Genomic DNA, 15353 nt, shown 5'->3' with positions numbered 1-15353 from the left:
AGGGGGGATGAGAGGGGAGAGGGGCCAGGGTGGGGAGGAGGCCGCGGGGTGAGAAGTGCGTCCCACGGGAGTAGAGAGGCTGGGCTCGAGACCCGTCACCGCTGCCTCGTCCGGTGGGGTTTCCTGCACACGGGGGCTTGCGGGGGTCCCGGGTGGCGTGCCGGCCGGAGCCAGCGGGATGCTGGGTGTGTTGCCACAGGGGACGCCCTGCTGAGGCCGGCCTGTGTCTGCTCCCACGCGCCCTGGCCCTCGAGAAGCCGAGGACAGGGGACAGAGGGCTCCTGGAGTCCAGGGAAGTCCGGGAAAGGGAATGGTAGGACCTCTCTGTGTTTCAAGGCTCATCCCCCTGGCCCCGTGTCCCTGGGGAGGCCGCTCGGGGCAAACGGGGCTCGGGGCTGGCCTGGGGGCTCCGTGCAGGGTCTCCGGGCTGTTACAGCTCACCCAGAGGGCACATCTGTCCTCCCTCCGCCCACAGCAGCAGCCCGCGCTGGGGAGCCAAACAGCCCGTGAGGGGCCCACCTGGACCTGTGGGCAGCGGTGGCTGGGAGGGGCCCGGGCTCAGGGCCCAGAGCCACGCAGGGCCTGCGACAGGGAGCGAAAGGTGATTCTCCTGGTCTCGCGGGGCCTCGGGTAGGCTGGGAAGACCCCGGACTGCCTGTCCTTTGGGCACATGGTGGCTTCAGGATGCTGCGCGTTCATTTCCGGGGCCACGTGTGACCACAGGACCTTTGTTCTAATTCGCTGCGGTTCAGGGAGAACGTCCAGCTGGCAGTCCAGCAGGTGGTTATGTGTCTCTGTGCAAGTCGAGCCCGGTCCAGGCTGCTGTGCCTGAAGCCATGAGCAGGACTGAGGACTGGGAGGAGGGAGAAGGAGGAGGGGGGAAGAAGGGGGAGGGGGAAGGAGGGGGGAAAAGGAGGGGGGAAGAGGGGGGAGGGGGAAGAGGGGGGAGGGGGAAGAGGGGGGAGGGGGAAGGAGGGGGGAGGAGGAGGGGGGAGGAGGAGGGGAGAGGAGGAGGGGAGGGGGGACGAGGGAGGGAGGAGGAGGGAGGGCAGAATTCACACTTGGGTCTCAGAGTCTGTTCTGCCCATCTAAGTATCTCTGCTCCCAGTGATTGGCTCAGGGACCCCCTGCCCTTGCTGTGACCCCTGGCCCTCCAAGGCCAGGTGTCACCTCTGAAGCACACTCATGGAGGGAGCAGGGGTGGGGGGCAGGGGCTGTGGGCACAGGCCCCGAGTCCTCAGAAAGGCGGGGTCTTGGCCACTGGAGGGGAAAGAGAACCGGGTCCTGAACCTGACCCTGGGACCAGGACAGCTGCAGGCCAGATGCTTCAAAGGGACAGGGCTCCACAGCCAGGGAGGGAAGGAGAAGGCCTAGCTGGGGGCTGGGACCCCTGTCGCCTGGGCCACAGGCCTCAACTGCCCCAAGGAGACGAAGCACGGCGGCCCAGCCCTCCTCTGGAGCTGACCCGGGGGACGCCCCATTGTGTCAGGCCCCGGGACGGCCCTGGGGTGGGATGACACTCAGCCCCGCTCCCCAGCCCTGGCCTGCTGATGGGTTCCTGTTTCTGCCGCCTTCCTGTGAGCTTTTCCTTGAAAGGCAGAGCCTGGGGGCCGCGGGGCAACGGATTTCGGATTTCGAGTTCGATTGCAGGGAACCCACTACGGTTTCCAGCTGCACATACAAGAGACGCTGCCAGACCAGCTGGAAGCACCCGGCCAGCAACGCTCCGGGCTCCTTATGAATCTAGTTTATCTATTTTGACAGAGAGAGAGAGAGAGAGAGGGAGGGCGAGCTAGGATGGGCAGAGAGCGAGAGCGAGAGCGAGACAATCCTAAGCAGGCTCTGCACTGTCAGCACAGAGCCCGACGTGCGGCTCGAACTCACAAACCGTGAGAACACGACTGGAGCGGAAATGGAGCTCAGCCCCCCGAGCCCCGCCCCCCCCAGCCCCCCAGGGGCCCCTCAGGCTCATTATATGACAATGTGGAAAAGAAAAGACAAGGAGGAAACCCCTAAGGCCAGAAGGGACTACCTTCTCAAGGGCAACAGAAACGCCCCTGGCTTCTCCCCAGAGACTCGGGAGCCCAGAAGACAATTCTGTTATCTTGGAAAAACCGACAAAAAAACAACTCAAAATATGGAATTCTGTCCAGGAGAACACGCTTCGAGAATGCAGGTGATAAAACACATTTTCAGACAAATTTGGCATCAGGCTTCCTTCCCTAGGGGAGTGAGGGGGTCCTCGGGAAAGACACGGAGCCCGAAGGGGAGGACTCAGGACCCAGCGCTGGGACGGAGGTGCCCCCGGGCGCCGCCGCGGCTCAGCAGTTTGGAAAGGGGGGGGGGGGTTTCGCGTGAGGAATTATCGGATGTCAGGGGGTCGCCCACCTCCCTGACATGGTGGACCCCTGGCGCTGGTGGGGTTTACTTAACATCATCTGGTTAGATTGTGTCTTCCCGAGACGCGTAAAGTCCTTCCCACTTGCCCTCTAGGGACACGGGCAGCGGGACACCGTCAGTGAGGGCAACCAGGTGCCTGTCGTGGTCGAGAGTGGGGAGCGTCTGGAGCTGGGGGGGTTTCCGGCAGCCCCCTCCCTGGTGGCGAGCCGGGGGGACAGCGTCGGGCACCCTCGCCCCTCTGCCTTCGGGCCTGGCGGCTGGCCACGATTCCCGCCATCCCTCCAGGGAGGTGGCATGGCTCCCGCTTTGTGTCCTCAGGCGGGAGGGCTCCAGGATTTCTATTCGGCCCTTGGGAGTGAGGGAGTCGCTGTAATGGCCCCCGATCCGCGGGTCCCAGAAGCCATGGGGTTTGCATTCTGCCCATTGCAAAGTACGTCCATTCCGATGACAACGTTCTGGAACCGGGGAGGTAACCAGAGCGTGGGGTGGGGGGCAGCTCGGCGTCTGACGGAGTCTGACAAGTGAAGAAACCACCGATGACCTGACCGCCACGAGTCCCCCTTTGGCCCGGGGGGCTGGGGTCGTGTTTGGGCTCCCAGGGTTCCCATCAGCTCGAGGCCGGTGTCTACCGATCCCAAAAGACCTCAGTGTCCCCTCCCCCCGGCCCGCCCACAGTTGCTCCGCAAACGGCTGCCGGAAAGGCTTGGGGGCGCTCACGGGGGGTTCCTGCCGGTGCGCTCGGGCCTGGGGGCTGCGGACGGATGAGGTTGGAGCCTCGCGAGACGCCGGGCGAGTCGCTTCCAAGGGAAAGCCGTCTCAGAGAGACGCAGGGGCGCAAGACTGCCCGTTCCCTCGGGGTCCAGCCCCGCGTCCTCGGGATCCCGGCCCCTCCCCCAGCGAATGGCGAGCCCGGGTTCGACTGGCGTCACAGGTCAGCAGCCGCCACATACACATTTTGAGGTTTGTTTTCTTTAAATAAGCTGCTTCTCTCAGGACAGGTTTAGATTTACCGAAAAATCGTGAAGGCAGCCCACGCGGGAGTTCACGTCTTACAGGAGGGCGGCGCGTGGCCAGAGCGCGTGAAGCGGTAGCGATCGCGGCTGTTACGTCAGGCCCACGGCGTGTGCAGACCGCTGTGCCCCCTCGCGCCTGTTGTCCGTCCCAGGGTCACATCCGGGACACCACGTCTCGTTTCGTCACGTCTCCTTAGGCCCGTCTAGGCGGGCAGTTCCGTAGGTCGTCCTTGGGTCCCGTGACCTTGAGGCGTTGAGGCGCCTGCTTCGGAGTTTGGGGGAAGAGCCCCGCGAGGGGCTCGTCTCGTGTTTCGCCACGACTGGACTCGCACGTGTGATTTTAGGAGGAAGCCGCAGACGGGGTCCTTTCCCGTCACCTCACGTCCGGGGGCGCGCGACCCCGCGGCTGTGGACCTTGGCGCCCGCGCCCCGCGCCCCGGCCCCGGCCGAGGGGTGCTGTCAGGTCGGGGTCGCTTCTGGAAAGTGGCTCCTTTCCGCCTCCCACGCCCGGGAGAGGGCACTGGGTTCTGCTGCTGAGAGACGTGTCCCTTCTTCCCGACCGTGTGCGGACTCCCTTGTGCGCGTCCACGTGGATGCGTGACTTGTTTTTCCACTCGGGGCTGACGTTCAGCGTGTCTCGTTGCCCGGCCTGTTGTAGCTTCGCCCTTGGCTCCTGCGCAGCCCCGACAGGCCCACGGCGCGTGTGTCGCGTGTCTGTGCGTCTGTCTGTCCCTCTGCGTGTCTGAGCGTGTCTGTGTCTGCCTGTGTGTCCATCTCTGTGTCCGTCTGTGTGTCCGTCTGTGTGTCTGCCTGTGTGCCTGTGTCTGTGTGTCCATCTGTGTGCCTGTGTCTCCGTCTGTCTGCCTGTGTGTCTGTGTGTGTCCGTCTGTGTGTCCGTCTGTGTGTCTGTCTGTGTCTGTGTCCGTCTGTGTGTCTATCTGCCTGTCCGTGTCTGTCTGTCCGTCTGTGTGCCTGTGTATCCGTCTGTGTGTCTGTGTGTGTCTGCCTGTGTGTCCATCTCTGTGTCCGTCTGTGTGTCTGTGTGTCTGTCTGTCTGTGTCTGTGTGTCTATATGTCCATCTGTCTGTGTGTCTGTATGTCGGTATGTCCATCTGTGTGTGTATGTGCATTTGTGTGTCTGTCTGTGTGTCTGTGCCTGTGTATCCGCCTGTGTGTCTATCTGTCTGTATGTCTGTGTGTCCGTCTGTCCGTGTGTCCGTCTGTGTGTTTGTCTGTGTGTCTGTCAGTCTGTCTGTGTCTGTGTGTCCGTCTGTCTGTGTGTCCGTCTGTCTGTCTGTGTGTCCATCTCTGTGTCTGTGTGTCTGTGTGTCTGTCTGTGTCTGTCCGCCTGTGTGTCTATCTATCTGTCTGTGTCTGTGTGTCCATCTATGTGTCTGTCTGTCTGTATGTCTGTGTCTGTGTGTCTATCTATCTGTCTGTCTGTGTCTGTGTGTCCGTCTGTGTGTCTGTGTGTCTATATGTCCATCTATGCATCTGTGTGTCTGTGTGCCTGTATGTCTGTCTGTAGGTCCATCTGTGTGTCTCTGTGCCCGTCTGTGTGTCTGTCTGTCTGTGTGTCTGAGTGTGTCTGTATGTGTGTGTCTGTGTCTGTCTGTGTGTCTGTATGTCCGTCTGTCCGTCTGTGTGTCCGTCTGTGTGCGCGTGTGTCTGTCTGTGTGTCCATGTGTCTGTGTGTGTGTCTATCTGTCTGTCTGTCTGTGTCTGTGTGTCCGTCTGTGAGTCTATGTGTCCGTCTGTCCATCTGTGTGTCTGTCTGTCTGCCTGTATGTCTGTGCCTGTGTGTCCGTCTGTCCATCTGTGTGTCTGTCTGTCTGTATGTCTGTGTGTCCATCTGTGTGTCCGTCTGTCCGTCTGGGTGTCTGTCTGTATGTCTGCCTATGTCTGTGTGTCTGTCTGTCCGTCTGTGTGTCCGTCTGTCCGTCTGTGTGTCTGTCTGCCTGTCCGTGTCTGTGTGTCCATCTGCCTGTCTGTGTCTGCGTGTCCGTCTGTCCGTCTGTGTGTCTGTGTGTCCATCTGTGTGTCTATCTGTCTGTCTGTGTCTGTCTGTCCGTCTGTGTGTCTATCTATCTGTCTGTCCGTGTCTGTGTGTCCATCTGTGTGCCCGTGTGTCCGTCTGTGTGCCTGTGTCTCCATCTGTGCGTCTGTCTGCCTGTGTCCGTCTGTCCGTCTGTGTGTGTCTGCCTGTGTCTGTGTGTCTGTCTGTCCGTCTGTGTGTCTGTCTGTCCATCTGTGTGTCTGCCTGCCTGTCTGTGTCTGTGAGTCTGTCTGCCTGTCCATGTCTGTGTGTCCCTCTGTGTGCCTGTGTCTCCGTCTGTCTGTCTGTGTGCCTGTATGTCTGTGCCTGTGTGTCCGTCTGTGCGTCTGTCTGCCTGTCTGTGTCTGTGTGTCCATCTGTGTGCCTGTGTCTCCGTCTGTCCGTCTGTGTGTCCGTCTGTGTGCCTGCCTGTCTGTGTCTGTGTGTCCGTCTGTCCGTCTGTCCGTCTGTCTGTCCGTCTGTGTGCCCGTGTGTCCGTCTGTGCATCTGTCTGTCCCTCTGCGTGTCTGAGCGTGTCTGTGTGTCTGTCTGTCTGTGTGTCTGAGTGTGTCTGCCTGTGTGTCCATCTCTGTGTCCGTCTGTGTGTCTGTGTGTCTGTCCGTCTGTGTGTCTGTGTCCGTCTGTGTGTCTGTGTGTCTGTCCATCTGTGTGTCTGTGTGTCTATATGTCCATCTGTCTGTCTGTATGTCCGTATGTCCATCTGTGTGTCTGTGTGTGTGTGTGTGTGTGTCCGTTTGTGTGTCTGTCTGTCTGTATGTCTGTGTGTCCGTCTGTGTGTCTGTCTGTCTGTGTGTCTATCTGTCAGTCTGTGTCTGTGTGTCTGTCCGTCTGTCTGTGTGTCCATCTGTGTGTCTATCTGTCTGTCTGTGTCTGTCTATCTGTCTGTGTGTCTATCTATCTGTCTGTCCGTGTCTGTGTGTCCTTCTGTGTGCCCGTGTGTCCATCTGTGTGCCTGTGTCTCCGTCTGTCCGTCTGTGTGTCTGTCTGTGTGCTTGCCTGTCTGTGTCTGTGTCTCCGTCTGTCCGTCTGTCTGTCTGTGTCTGTGTGTCCATCTGTGTCTCCGTCTGTCCGTCTGTGTGCCTGTCTGTCTGTGTCTGTCTGTCCGCCTGTGTGTCTATCTATCTGTCTGTCTGTGTCTGTGTGTCTGTCTGTGTGTCTATGTGTCTATATGTCCATCTGTCTGTGTGTCCATCTGTGTGCCTGTGTCTCCGTCAGTCCATCTGTGTGTCTGCCTGTATGTCCGTGCCTGTGTGTCCATCTGTGCATCTGTCCGCCTGTCTGTGTCTGTGTCCCTGTCTGTCTTTCTGTGTGTCTGTCTGCCTGTCTGTGTCTGTGTGTCTGTCTGTCTGTCTGTGAGTCTGTCTGCCTGTCCGTGTCTGTGTGTCCGTCTGTGTGCTTGTGTGTCTGTCCATCTGTCTGTGTGTCCATCTGTGTGTCTGCCTGTATGTCTGTGTCTGTGTGTCCGTCTGTGTGTCCATCTGCCTGTCTGTGTCTGTGTGTCTGTCTGTGTGCCCGTATGTCCGTCTGTGTCTCCGTCTGTCTGTCTGTGTGCCTGTCTGTGTCTGTGTGGCCATCTGTCCGTCTGTCTATCTGTCTGTGTCCGTCTGTGTGCCTGTGTGTCTGTCTGTGTGTCCGTCTGTCTGTCTGTGTGCCTGCCTGTCTGTGTCTGTGTGTCCGTCTGTCTGTCCATCTGCCTGTCTGTGTCTGTGTGTCTGTCTGTCTACCCGTGTGTCCGTCTGCCTGTCTGTGTCTGTGTGTCCATTGTGTGCCCGTGTGTCCGTCTGTGTGTCTGTCCGTCTGTCTGTGCGGGGGGCGCCTCCTCCCTTCCCGGCCCCGCATGATGCCGTCTTGACGTTCACCAGGGCCTGCCGGCAGCTGCAGGGGTAGGTTCTCCCTAGACCGTTGTTCACACCAGGACCGGGAGCGGGAGTGGGAGCGGGAGCGGGAGCGGGACCGAGCCGAAGGGGGTGCCGTCCTCTCCTCTTGCCAGTGCACGGCGCGTCCCCGGTCACCCTGGTCCCAGGGCACACACGGTCACAGGCGCGGAGGCCTGGCTGACGGCCATGTCGCGCCCCTGCCGTCTGCACAGGTTCCCACTGGCAGGAAGCGGGGTGTGGGCTGCTCTCCAGCGCGAAGCACCACATATGGAGTCTGTGATCCTGCCTCGGGGGCCGCATCCTCAGAGCCCGCTCCGGGGCCAACCCTGCCAGCCAGGCGCGGCGGGGAGCCAGAAATCACACGGCCGAGGACGGGAGGAGGTCTGACACGAGGAAGCGCTGGCTGAAGGGGCTCCCATGACCCTGAAGGATGCAGGACGCACGGGGTCAGGGAGCAGCGGGTCCCCAAATGGGAGCAGATCCAGGAGAGGTCCAGCCCCGCCCACCTCCCCGGCTGCTACTCGGAGAGGGGAGGCTCTGTGGTGGCTTGCGCTGGGCTTTCCGGAAGCTGCCGGCGTGCTGGTGCCTGGGAGGCGCCCCCTAGGGCGCCGGTCCGCCGGTGGGCGGCCTGCCGGAGCATCGCATGATGTGCGCGACAGGGAACAGGGTCATGTCGTGATGCCCTCGTTGGCCCCGGGCTTCAAGAGGCGAGGTCCTCTCAGGGTCCCGAGGAAGCTTTCTGGGGAGGGGCGGGCGAAGCTGGGGTCTTGCCTGGGGCGTCCGGAGAAGCTTCGGGTGCTCTGTGTGGTTGCATGGGTGGAGGGGAGGGTCAGAGAAGGGGACCCGGGGACCCCGGAGAGCTGTCTTCATGAAGCCAACAGCCCTGACCCCTACCGTCCCCCTCGGCCTTCACCTCCTGCTCCCCAAACTCTCCCCCTTGGACACTTAAGCCAAAAGATCCGCTTGGGACCCGACAGAACCGGTCCCATCCTGTTTCCCAGCCTCGGAAACGCAGGACCCCTGGCCACACCTTCTCAGCTCTCTGCAGCCGCAGTGACCGAGGTGCTGGCTGAGGAGGGGTTTTCTCTGCCCTTCCCTCCCTGGCCGGGGTCACGTCCCCTGCTCTCTTGCTCCCGGAGTCTGTCCCTCTGAGGCTCTGTGCTCCAGACAGTGTGGAGGCCGGGCCCGGGCTAAGTGTGAGCCCCGCTCCGGGCCTCGCCTGGCCGAGCCCGGTTCTGGGACACCCTGTGCCGGGCAGCACGCACAACCACACCGGCCGGGGCTGCCCTCCCAGCCCAGCCTCCGGGCAGCAGGGCCCCGGAGCAGGCGGAGGGCTCACTCCAGCCGGAGAGTCTCCACGTGGTGGCTTCTCAGGCTTAGGCTCCCAGCTCTGCCAAGGCGCGGCGAGGCCGGAGCTTGGGGCTCTGGAGGCCGCAAAGTGCTCGTCCTTGCTGTGCAGAGGGGGAAACTGAGGTCCCCTGGGGGGAGGACCTGGGACCGGCAGCCCCTTGTGTCTGCAGAAGCCAAACAGAGCAAAACGCAAACGAGCCGGTTTATGCTGGGGGCTCGGAGTGGCGCCTGGGGTTCGGAATGTGCTGCAGAGATGCTTTAATAATGGCCCGGCGATCCCTCCGAGCTTGGGCTCCCCGACACCAGGTTCAGAAATCCAGCTACTGTTTGGGGTTGTCTGGGTGACTGACAGCTCTCAGCTTGTGTTCAGATGCTGGTTAGCATTTTGCCCCCCCGCCCCCCCCCCCCCGGGGCCTAGTGTGCTGGCACATGGCAGTGTGAGGGGTTGCTGAGATGATGACAAATGAGCAGTGAAGCAGTTAGATGTCTCCGCAGGGGGGAGGCCCGCCCCTTGCCATGCAGCTCACACGCAAGTCCCGTTCCCTGAGCCCTAGGTCCACATGCCGTCTCCTCCAAGAAGTCTTCCTGGGTGCCCAGCTGCATCAGAAGCCTCTTTGGTGCCCCCAGAGCCCTCCGGGCCTCCCTCCGTTACATCCCAAGTGGGGCGTATGGCCACTGCTCACCTCTTGTCACCCAATGTCACGTGAGCATCCTGGGGGCCGGGGCTGGGCCAGGTGTGTCCCTTATCCTCGGCTCCCGGCTCAGGGCTCGGCCTGTGCAAAGATCAAGCTCCCTCCCCTCCCTCAGACCTCCGGGTCTCCGGGTGCGTGTGCAGGAACCAGAGTGGGTCTCAGCAGGCGGCCGAGCGAGTCAGTAGGCCTATCGTGAGTGAGCCACCCGGGGCCAGCAGACACGAGGGACGGTCCGGGTGAAGGGACAGAAAGTCCAGGCCAACTTAGCTGGGGGCCACCTGGGGGGCCCCCTGGGAGCCACTTGGGAGGCCAGCGCTGTTGGGGCCTGGGAACCAGCTGCAATTGCGTTAGGGGCCAGCTGTCCTGTGTGAGCCTTTCCATGTGACATCACCTCTCTGAGTCTTAGTTTTCGACTCTGAAGTGGTGAACAATTCTTGTTCTTTCCTGGTAAGTTGGACCAGGAATCCAGCTGTGCTCCATGGAGACCACAGGCCTGGCGCTGTCCTGTGACCGCCCTCCAACACGGGGTCCCCATCCAGCAGAGCCCAGCTCAGAGGGGAGCGGGGCAGAAAGATATTACGGAAGTCAAACAATTCATCTCAAGAGCCAAGTGAGAGGGTCCTCCTGGACGCTGACGGAATGAGCTGTTTCCTACCCCCAGCGGGGTCCTCGCGGGAGGGATTGGCGTCCATCCCAGACTATCAAGAAGCCAGGTCGTCTCTGTGTGTCTGAGCTGCAGGCGGAGAGTAGCTGAACCCGCACGTGACGACTCGGGGCTCCCCGGGTCCCTTAAGTAACGACAGTGGATTTCAAAACCGCGTAGAACAGGATGTCAGAAGGCTCTGACCCCGGCTGGGATTCGTTCCAGAGACGCCGGACGCCAGGTGGGCGGTAAAGCACAGCTCCTGGGGGTTTTCTTTTCTTTTTTAAAAAATACTTACTTTGAGAGAGAGAGAGAGAGAGAGGGAGAGAGAGAATCCCAAGCAGGCTCCTTCCTGTCAGCTCAGAGGCCGTGGATCTCCCCGACCACAAGATCGGGACTTGAGCCAAGGTCAAGAGTCCACCGCTTAACCGACCGGGCCACCCAGGTGCCCTGAGCGCCTCTGGATTTTCAGAAGAAACGTCTGAAGACGGGTTTGGGGCTCTGAAGACTTACTCGCCTCCAGGATGCCCCAGGGCAGGTGCGTGTGCGGTCAGCCACCTGTGGTCCTTGAGGGGAGGGCTGTGGGGGGCTGCCCCTGCCACCACAGGGGTGGAGGGGCCCCCAAGGGGCTCACCTGGAACCTGGGGTTCAGACCAGGGCGCAGGGCCTGACTTCTGCCCAGGAGGGAAGAGCTGGCCTCCCTGCGGGGGAACTAAGAGCCTTGTCCCCACAGGGGTGGGGGGGTGGGGTGAGGATAAGGGTGAGGGGTTGGGGGTGGGAGTGGGGCGGGGGAGGAGCCCCCTCGGGCAGCAGCCACACCGGAGAGAAGTGGGGGGAGCCTACAGGCCCTGATAGAGACCTGGGCGAGCAGCTCAGGCCGTGGGGCTGGGACCTGGCAGGAGGTGAGCTGGGCGGGAGGTGCAGGGGCTCTGATTGTGGGAAGAAGACCACCTCACAAGCCAGGGTTGGATGGGCTCCGGGAGGCGGGGGCTCCAAGTGACCCGGGGCCGCCCTAAGACAGAGCAGGGAAGTCGTGGGGCCGCTGGGGCTTCTCTGGGGAGGGGCTGCCCCCCTTCCTGAGCGGCCTGCAGATTGGAGGGCCCGCCCCACGTGGTTCCACACCCCCCACCGTGAGCCCCCTTTAGAAACCAACCACCCAATAAAGAGGGAGCCCCCATCCTGCGTGCACTTTTGTCTTCGTGGACGGCGTGGACGGCGTGGACGGCGGCGGGGCACATGCGGGAGACCAGCCCCCGGGGAGGAGGGTGGGGCGCGGTGGCCGCTGTTCCTTCTGCACCTGCCTGGGGACTCTGGAGGCGGGGACAGCTAGCTTTCCACGGGGTCCGCGCTGGGGTGCTCCCCGCAGTGCCACGCCCCCGGTGCCCCTGACACGCGTCCTCTGCACCCCCCCCACCTCGCTCGGTGCCGCCCCCACTGCCCACGAAACTCTGGTTCCAGGACCCACCATCTCTGGGGTCCCACCCCACTCGAGCTGTGCCTCCGTTTCTTTGCGGGGCCTCGCCCTTCCCGCCGTGAAGGGCCCCAGCGTCCGTCTGCGGCCTTTCTCCTGGCCTCCAGGACCACCGACTCTGCCCTGTGACCCCTCCTCCCCGCCCTCCCCCCGCCGAGAGCACTCACGACGCTGACAGGGTTGTGCGGATGCCATCGTCTACCTCCGGAGCGCCAGCAGAGCCGGGTGAGGGGACCCCGCGCCCCCTCTCTTCCAGCCTCTTTTCCGTGCACGTGTCTCACAGAAGCGGAACCATGCGGGAGGCGGACTTCCTTCACCCAGACGCAGGCGTTCGAGGCCCATCCGCATATTGTAACTTGTCTCCGAATGTCCTTCCTTCTCGCGGCCGAGTGATAGTCCGGCGCGTGGCTGGTCCACGTCCGCAGGCCGCTTCCTCTGCGGATGGACGTGCCAGCCGGAGGGAGCTTCTTAAGACACAGCTGGGGATGAGTCTCTCCTGCTTGAGCCTTCCGGGGTCTTAACGCACAAGACCCCGCGTGCTGCAGCCGCAGGGACCCCCGAGCCCCTGGCTCTTGTCCTCGTGGGCTCCGTACCCGTGGGCCGTCTTCTCCTTCCCGACTCACCTGGCTTGCACTGCCTCCGCTCGCCGCTCGGTGGCATCCTGTGTCCTTCGCCCTGCCCGGTGGTCCTCATCCTCTGAGGTCCGGTCTGGACGCGCTTCCCGGGGCCCCGGGCCACGCTGCCCCCGCCACACGAGCCACAACCGTGGCCTCCTGGCGGGTTCTCCTCGGGCCTCTGCGGCCTCCAGCCCACGCAGGGCAGAGGCCCCGTCTGCTTGGCCTTGGCGCACCCAGCACCCCATGCCCGGGCGTGTGGCACAGCACCACTGCCCACTGTGGCCTGGAGGACGGCACGCGTGAGCCTGAGAGAGACATCAGTCAGCAGCGCTCTGTCCTGGCCGCGCTGGGGCTGCTTGGCATCGGGTCCGGGCCGGCATCTGGTATAAACTCCTAAGTTTTCATCCAGTTGGCCCGTGCCCGTAATTGGGCTGGATCCACACCGGAGAATGTGACATATTTTTATTTAAAAAAAAAAAATCAATAAATCATCCGCAAGGCTGTTGCCAGCAATTACACGGCTGAATTAACCCCTTGTCCGCCAAGAGGGTGATATTTTCGTCACTCGGTCTTAAGCGGTGCCTGGAGTGCGTGGGCAGGCGGCCCCCGTGGGCAGGCGTTGCTGGGCTTCTGGGTGCCCCACAGAAGCGCCCACCGGCACCATCCCTCTGAGCACTGGGGTGGCAGGGTGCGGGCTGGGGGGCCACCAGAGGCTGGGTAGTCCCAGGACCCATCTGAAAATCCCAGATCGGCGCTCCTGGGGCCGTAGAGACCACATGCAGCCAAACCCAGGTGACCTTGCTGCCACCCTGGGGGTTTCCCTGGGGAGGCTGACCCCTGCCCCAGCGCACTGCCGAGGGGACCCTCAGAGGGCGTAGTTGGCCTCAGACAGCTGGGCTCCTGTGCTCTCGCCGCCTTCCCCCAAACATTTGCTTACCCCATACTCCTGTCCTGCAGAATTGCACGCCTCCTCCAGAAGGCCTTCCAGACAGAACATTCCGTCCCCCAAGTCCTTCTGGCCTGAGCCCCTTTTGCTTTGGTGAGCATGCTCCAGTGGGGGACCTCTGCTCCTGTGTGTGTGCTCTCAGCAGCAGCAAGGATTTGGAGGGTTTCCTTTTGACTGCCCCCTGCCCCCGCCAGCCTGGCGGGCTGTCAGGGCGCGCCCATGCCCGCTGAGGACAGACGCACTCACTGAACACGTGCCTTGGAGGACAGACTTACCAAGAAGCAGACTGTCCCCCAGCCACACATTTTTGGCTTTGAAACACAGTAGATGTTTTGGCAACGTCTACCTTCTTAATTATGTCTCTCTCAGGCTGATATTTCAATCCGTTCGCTTTCCCCAAGCATATGCCAGCTTCCAGAATGTCTCCATCTCGGGAGAGTGCTCCAGCCCTCGTCACCGCAGGCCTGGAGGAGGCGGGAGCCGCTCCAGCCAGGCTCCCTGTCCCTGCCCTCTGCCCCTGTGGCCCCCTGATTGACCTGACGTTCAGGGCTTCCCCACCCCATGTGCCACCTCCCTGCCTCCCCCACAGTGCTGTCCTTGGGGGCACCGGACCCCAGACCCCCTCCAGCCCTGGGCTTGGACTTCCTTTCATCTTTCTCCCTCAACATCCCCGGCTCCCCAGAGAGTCCCAGAAAGCCCCCGAACCACAGTTCTGTATCTCCTGCCCGCAGGCCACCTGCTACTGGGGCTGGGGTGGTGGGTGATTGATCCTGAGCACTGCCCGTGGCTCTCGGGGGACGCTGGTGGGTTGGGTCATCCTGGACCTTGCACAGAGTGGACTGTCCCGTGCTCTGGGCGATCGATCAGGGTTCGAAGGCCGCCTGTCGCCCTGGCGAGCCCACCGCGGAAGCAGACTGTCCCCCCCAGGGACCTTAGGAAGTAGGGCATTTCCCAAGTTAGAAGTGACTCTGCTCATTTAAATGGAGTGTCTGTTAAGTGCGAATACCAGGCACAGGACCACAGGGTGAGTGGGGCCCATCCCGTAACCGCCCTCATTGATGCGTGCATGTTCTTACACGCACATGTGTATAAAAATGCCTGGGGAGACTGGAAGGTGTTCGCCAACCCACAGCAAGAATCCCGCTGGGGAGGGCACGGGGCTGGGAAACTCTCACACGGAAATAGCCTGGAATGGCGCTGGCGTAATTTTAAAATAAGTACTGTCGAGGGGTGCCTCGGTGGCGCAGTTGGTTAAGCGTCCGACTTCAGCTCAGGTCACGATCTCGCGGTCCGTGGGTTCGAGCCCCGCGTCGGGCTCTGGGCTGATGGCTCAGAGCCTGGAGCCTGTTTCTGATTCTGTGTCTCCCTCTCTCTCTGCCCCTCCCCCGTTCATGCTCTGTCTCTCTCTGTCCCCAAAATAAATAAACGTTGAAAAATAAAATAAAATAAAATAAAATACCGTCGAAACAAACATTCCCTTCGTTTAACGGCGGCGCCTTGGACGATAGAAGTCCTTCCGTGGATCCTTACTGTCCCCTTTGCTCTCTGCGACTTGCACGTCAGGGCGGGGTCCACGCGGGAGGACAGCCCCAGCCCAGCCGCACGAATGCGCGCCCACCGTGCGCCCGGCCGTGCGCCGTGCGGTGGGGGGTCCCGAGGACTGGCGGAGTGTGAGGGATCTGGGGGATGGGGCCGTGAACGCGCGGAGCTGGCGGGGTCTGGCGGCCTCGACGGGCGGGCACCGGAGTGCCAGCTGCCTGTGCCGGCTGGGCCAGCGCTTTCTCACCACGCGGCGGGATCGGCAGTACAAGCACGAGCCCAAGTCTTGGCTGGGCTTGAGGCTGGGGGCGCCAGGCACCAGCTCAGAGCCAGGAGCCCGCTGGCAAGCCCCACGGGACATATTGCGCACCAGACACGTGGACGGCCGCCTTCCCGGCTGGGTCTCTGCTCGCCAGGGGGAAACGGTGGTGGAATGTGCTGGCAGCCTTGCCCTCTGGGCCCCTGACGCCCGGGTCCCGGCTGCGGAGCAGCCTCGGGGGACCCCTGAAATGTCCTCTTCGGCGGCGGAGCCAGCCCACGCTTTGTGGGGACCCTCTGCCTTCTCTCCCCCGCTGCCCCCCACCATTTGTCCGTGACTATTCAGAAGAATCGGCCCCTACGCTTGAGCCCCTGAATCAAATAGCTCGTGCAATTTGTCACATTATGCAGAGGGAGCGGACAGAAAGGAAAGGGAAGTCATTTGATTGTATTATGTGGAAATTAGCTTGAAACTGAGGCTGCTGCCTGTT

Source organism: Felis catus, chromosome B3 (genome assembly GCF_018350175.1).
Source record: "Felis catus isolate Fca126 chromosome B3, F.catus_Fca126_mat1.0, whole genome shotgun sequence".
NCBI classification, from domain to species: domain Eukaryota; kingdom Metazoa; phylum Chordata; class Mammalia; order Carnivora; family Felidae; genus Felis; species Felis catus.
Note: the sequence above shows the minus strand (reverse complement) of the source record.